The sequence below is a fragment of the Thunnus maccoyii genome, chromosome 17, assembly GCF_910596095.1.
Source record: "Thunnus maccoyii chromosome 17, fThuMac1.1, whole genome shotgun sequence".
NCBI lineage: Eukaryota > Metazoa > Chordata > Actinopteri > Scombriformes > Scombridae > Thunnus > Thunnus maccoyii.
In genome coordinates this window covers 21261090-21267099 of record NC_056549.1, presented here as the reverse complement: position 1 = coordinate 21267099, position 6010 = coordinate 21261090, and positions in this window count along the sequence as shown.

Here is a 6010-nt window from a genome sequence, read left to right as displayed (position 1 = left end):
AAAGCATAGTCATAATTCAGTGTATTGTTATCTGTAATTAAAATGGGATACTTCCTCCTTTGTTGGTGAATATATGTTTTTTGTTAAGTTTGGTAAATGATAAATGATTGCTATAATCCGTATGTGTGTGAGTGTAATAAATCTGCTTCTGGAGCAACAAAGATTTTTCTTTCTTTCTTGACATTAAAGTTGTTGATGGCATTTGGATGTTTTGTGGCAGCTATTGGACTATTTCTGTGTGGCAAAATATTTGTTTTTCTTCCTTCTTTGTGCAACTTTTTATTCTAACTTCTATTTGTTAGATGTTTGTTACTGTTACATTTCTTTGACATTTTTTAAGCATCTACTGTATGTCTAGGTTGATTTATTACCATTTCCTTTTAAATTTATTCTATGCCCTATTTCAAAGGCAGTGTTTGACTTAATTGTTTGCACCTGATTTTACCGTCTTGTTTGAATCTGCATTTGTTTTTTTTTGTTTTTTTTTTACCAACTGACAGCTGCAGAACAAGCTGAAAACACAACAACAAAATATTATCACCTAATAATGTTGATATGGAGGTTTTTGGTCTCCTCCAACTCCTAAGGGAAATATCTCTTGTTAGCTACTAAATGCTCCACTATGTTCACAAGCTAATAGCTAACTTTGTGTGTCATTTGGTACTGGACAGGTACACAGTAGGTTTATCAGAGTTTATTTGCTTTTTTGACAAACTATGATTCAAAATCGACTAAGAAGCTCTGTAGAGCAGATGGAGACTGAAGAGTTGGATGGAAATTCTTTCTCTCGGATTCTGTCGATACAAGTGACACCTTTCACATTACATTCAGTCATTTGATCGACTGTTTTTATAAAAAGTATTGATTAATGTGGTTTTAAAGGATTCATTTGACACTCACGGTCAATATGGTTATTCACTTTGTTACTGAGAGTTGGATGAGAGGATCGATACCACTCGCATGTGTGGAGTATGGAGCTAATGCCGGGAGGTGACTAGCTTAGCTTAGTATAAAGACTGGAAACAAGGGAAACAACAGGCCTGGCTCTGTCATAAGTTCAAAAATGCGTCTATCAACACCTCTAAAACTCACTAACACATTGTATCTCATTACTTTAATCTGTATACAAACAATTTTAAAAACAATTTCAAGGTTTTAGGGCGAGTTGCATGCTGTAATTCTTGGCGAGCTCCTTGCAAACCCACACAGGTGTCTCCAATTACTTTTGCTAATTAGACCTCTGCTCAAGTTAAAGATGGGTGAAGCCACACAGGCATTTACATGATGTTACTAAATACCATGCACTGCACACTGAGGAGCGCATTAGCCAAAAGGTTTGTGCTTGTTATCTTTCTGAAATGTAAGTGGATACACCAATTATTGGTAATTCTATGAGATTTGAAAACACTTAATTTTGAGAGTGAACTAATTTGCCTTTATTTAGGACTAAAGTACAAATGATGTGTGATTAATAATGTTAGACACACTTAATGCATAATATAATCTTTAGTCTAGAGTGTGACTTCAGTAACTGTCATGGAGGGTAGTGAATATTTGTATATTTATATATTAAGTACTGCTGAAATGTCAGTATCTTAAACACATTTTGTCTCATTAACTTTTAGCAACTTTTGAATTTCTTGTTGACAGAGCCCCCAGTGGACAGCACTTGCGTTGCAGTTACTGTGCACTGCAGCTTGTACAGTTGAAGGTTTGCGTAGCCAGCAAAGTGATTACGGTGTGAAAACAGACATTTACTAAAAGTATGATGTCAGCAAATACAAAAGTGGTCAAGGGGACAGTCTGTAATATTGGCAACACCTTCATCCAACTTAATTTTGCTGATATTAAGTGATTCAGGAAGTCATAGATACACAGTAAATCACAGTCGGAGAGAAAAAGTGCTTTTTACCAACTTATTACATATGGAGAGAGTACAATTATATTCCTGATGCGCAGTCCTGGTGATTTATGGATGAATCCCTTGCTCAGAGGGTCTCAGAAAGGTGATCTGTTGCAGATACAGCCACAGGTAATTTATTCTATTCCCAAGTTTGCCATTTACTTTCCCCCCTTCAACCACTTGCGCTGACAAGATTTATTCAAACAATAGCGGCATTATACTGTAAGCCTAACAATGAGCTGTGATCCAGACCACAGCAAAGATTTTCATCTCAGATTCGGTCTCAGTCGCAGACATACAGGTTCTAAATGGTAACAAGGACCAGTTCTGCGGCTCTTATTCATACAGGGGGACATTTTTAATTAAAGTTTGGACCTGGTTCTCAATTCCCTTTCTTTGAAAAAAAAAATTGCTGAGTCTACTGTTCAGACAGCATAAGAGAGATTTAATAATGTGAGTTGCCACAGAGAGCCAACTGGGCCATCAGCTGCCAGTGTAGGCTCCAAATTCTCCTACATTTTATCACCTCACATGCTGCATCTATGGGCCTGTTATAGTTACAAGATAATAACTGTGTCATTTCCACATTTAAAGTTATAGCCTATTTAACAAATCATTTTGCAGTGCAGGAGGTGTGTAATTAGATTTTTTAATCTACTTGTTTATGTTGCAAAGTGTCAAACCTAGATTAACTGCCGTCACAGCTAGCAAGGATGCTCTAAATACAGAGACCTAGATGTGACAATAAAGTGTAAGGTGACAAGATTTTGATGGATTATTTATTGGGGTAGAGTTATTTGTCTCATTCTAGATGATTGACTGTAAACAGTTATGCAATGTGGACATTAATATAAAAACAGCCAACTTGGGTATCATGAACAGATCAACAGAAACTGATGGCAGACTCAGGGTGTCTGCATGGGCAAAAAAATATAAAGGGCACCTGATACATTCAAAGGGGCCCCATCAGCAGAGAACAATGATTAACACCCTATAAGATTAACATCATATAGCGTGATTCAAAATATAAGGAAAACAATACCTGTGTATTAAAAAGAATTTAATTTTTTAAAAAAAAAACACTATTATTATAACATCTGTAATTAAATTCAGGGAGTGGGTAACATTTTAAATATTTATTTCTCGAACACATCTGTAGTAAAAACATGGAACTATTAACATTTTGAGAATTAGCTATTTTGAGCAATCTTGTCAGGGAAGCAAGAAGCAAGCCTGGTCGAATTAAAAGAGAATTCTTTTGGCATGAATTTGTAAATGTTAATGACCTAGTCATGGTCAATTGGGATGTCCCTCTCAATGGACAACAGCAGAAGATCTGAGAGCCTTCCTTCTCCACATCTGTTTCTAAGCTGGGTCTTGATCAGCTTCAGTTTGGAGTATGATCGCTCAGCTGATGCAGTTGACATTGTTAGCTTAGGCTAGAGTGAACCAAAGACAAAAGAACAATCTAAAGGGGGAATGGCTGAGCAAACTAGTGGAATAATGTCAGCTACAACAACTACAAAATGTTTTTAAGGATGCTTAATTTCCCTAATGCTCAGCCTACCTGAAGGATAGATTCATTTCTACCATAATGGCCAGTTTACTCCATCGTAAGGACATCTTATAGCGCAAAGTATCTCATGTTCTTCACTGGAAGGGCACTTTAGGCACCCTATAGGGCACTTCATGCTTCCGGCTCTACAGTGCACCTTATAGAGCACTTCATCATGTTTTGCAGCTCTACCGTGCACCCTATAGAGCACTTCACCATGTATTTTGTTCATTGAAAGGACACTAATCATGGCATCATGTTTTCTAACCCCTGGGGGCACCCAAGAGGGCACTTTTTCCATTTTTTTTTTCATTAGAAGGGCATCCATGCAGAACCTCCAGCTCACCCTATTACAACGGCAACTCATAAGGCACTGCAATACATCTCGTGGGGATACTTTACAGGGCACTATCACATTTTCCTCCACTGGAAGGGCAACTATGAGGGCGCTTCATTCCTGATTGTCACATATAGAGGCGCTCTATAGGGCCCTTCATCCTGATTTACCTATAACTAAGACAGTGATTACAGAACGTTGGTATGTTTTCTCCTTTGTGTGTTCACCTCAGAGGGCATTTTATAATGTTTGCTCTACTATGACTCCCCCGCTGAGTCTGCCAGTGCCTACAGCATATCATGTAATGATGCCACAGTGGTGTCCTGGGTTCGAATCTGACCTGAACAACCTTTGTCACTTTTTAAAGATAGTTCCTGTTCATTACAGCTTTGTTCTTATATTTTGTTTATCTTTTCTATCAGCCATGATAACATTGTACTCACGGAAGTAACTGCTGAAATATGGCAACAATGCGACGCCTACAATAAACCCACATTATTATAAGCTGAAGTGAGAAACAGAAGCACACAGAAGATCCGTCAGGCTGGACACATGCCACCAGATTACCTAAATCAGTTGACAGTTTGGGTAAAAAAACCCATTTTTTTCTGGAAATTATGTTTGAAGAAGTGGGTCGCGCATTATATTCAAGGACTAGACATCTATTTACGTATTCAACAATTACACTACAAAGTGTTGCATTATGTTCAAGTCTGTTTATAGTGTGTCTTTTAGAGTTATTCAGACCTAAAACTGTTTAGCTAGCTCAGTTTAACCTGTGGTAGTTTCTAATGACTTGTGTGATCTGTTTTGCTGCCGTGGAAGAAATAAATTCCTGATGAGTGAATATGAGTCGGAAGCATCTCCTAATGTCTTTACTGCATCAGTGGACTGGGGACCAGATCATCTGCCATGCAGCTAAGAATTACGAGTGTCATAAAACGTCATGACAAGGAGCTCAGAAAGACAGAGGACATTATTCTGACTGCTTCCAAAAGCTTTACAGGAAAGTGTGAGTATATGACAGATATACAGAATGAAGAATTATCTACAACTGAAAATAACTAAGACACGCTACACACACAACACGCTCGTCTTGTAGCCTTTTCAGGCCCATATAATAATTTTACTGTTTTTCTCCATTTTCAGTGTCAGTTACTAGGCCTTATACTTATATAATTTATTAGGCCTTCTACTAGAATAAGACAAGAGCTGAACTGAAAACAGACAACTAGAATTAACTGGATGTGCCCGGAGAGATACGCCTCAGAAATATTTAATACTCCACCAGCAAGCACAATCAATATGTTTCTACAGTGAAGATTCCAATAGAAGAGACTGACAGTTTGTTCAGATACTGTAAGCCCCAAACTGATCCTGCTCACTCACAGTTAAACAAGCAGTTGTTTGATGAGCTTGAAGCAACAGTGGGCAGGGGGAATGAAATCAGCACTTCCAAGTGAAACTTTAGTTTCTTGCGGTGACATAAGTTCCTGCACAGGGTTTTGAGTTTGCCTCAAAGATAAGATAAGAGTTTTAAGCAAAGATAAGTCAGGTCTTCATGCAATTTGCTGACCAAGCAGAATTTCACCTGAATATAAATAAATATATAAGCTATTACAATGGCGGTCTTTGCTTGCCATAAGGATATTTGGAAATATACAGAGCAAACCTACTTACCTACTCCTGGAGTTGATTACAAAGCAAATTAATATTAGCTTACAGTAAATGCCAGAGGCTGAATTAAGTTAAATATACCTTTGTAAATTATAAGTTTGTTCAAGTCTTTGCAGTCCAGTCAGTCTGATTTAGCTTCAGTAGTTTAAATAGAAACAGCTCTGCAGAGGAGCATTTTCAGAACCATGAAATAAACCAATATGATCTTTTTAAACATGTCTTACATGATGGTTATGCCAAGTGAAGGGAAACATTACTCCGCTGCTAGTCATCCAGTCCCTTTGTCACTCTACAGCCGACAGTTGTTGTTTAAGGAGTGGGGCCCTTCAGGGTCTGAGCACGTCTCCGTGAGCTGAGATCAGCAGCTAACCTTAGTTAACCTGCTGCCAGTAAAGTGACTTTCCTCATGTGGCTGACCTCTCCACCTCCATCCACGACACTTGGTTCAGTTAATACATTTCTCTGTAGAAACACAAATAACACAAAAATTCCATTTGATAACTGATATGGGGTCAGCGCAGAGAGAGATTAGTGTTAA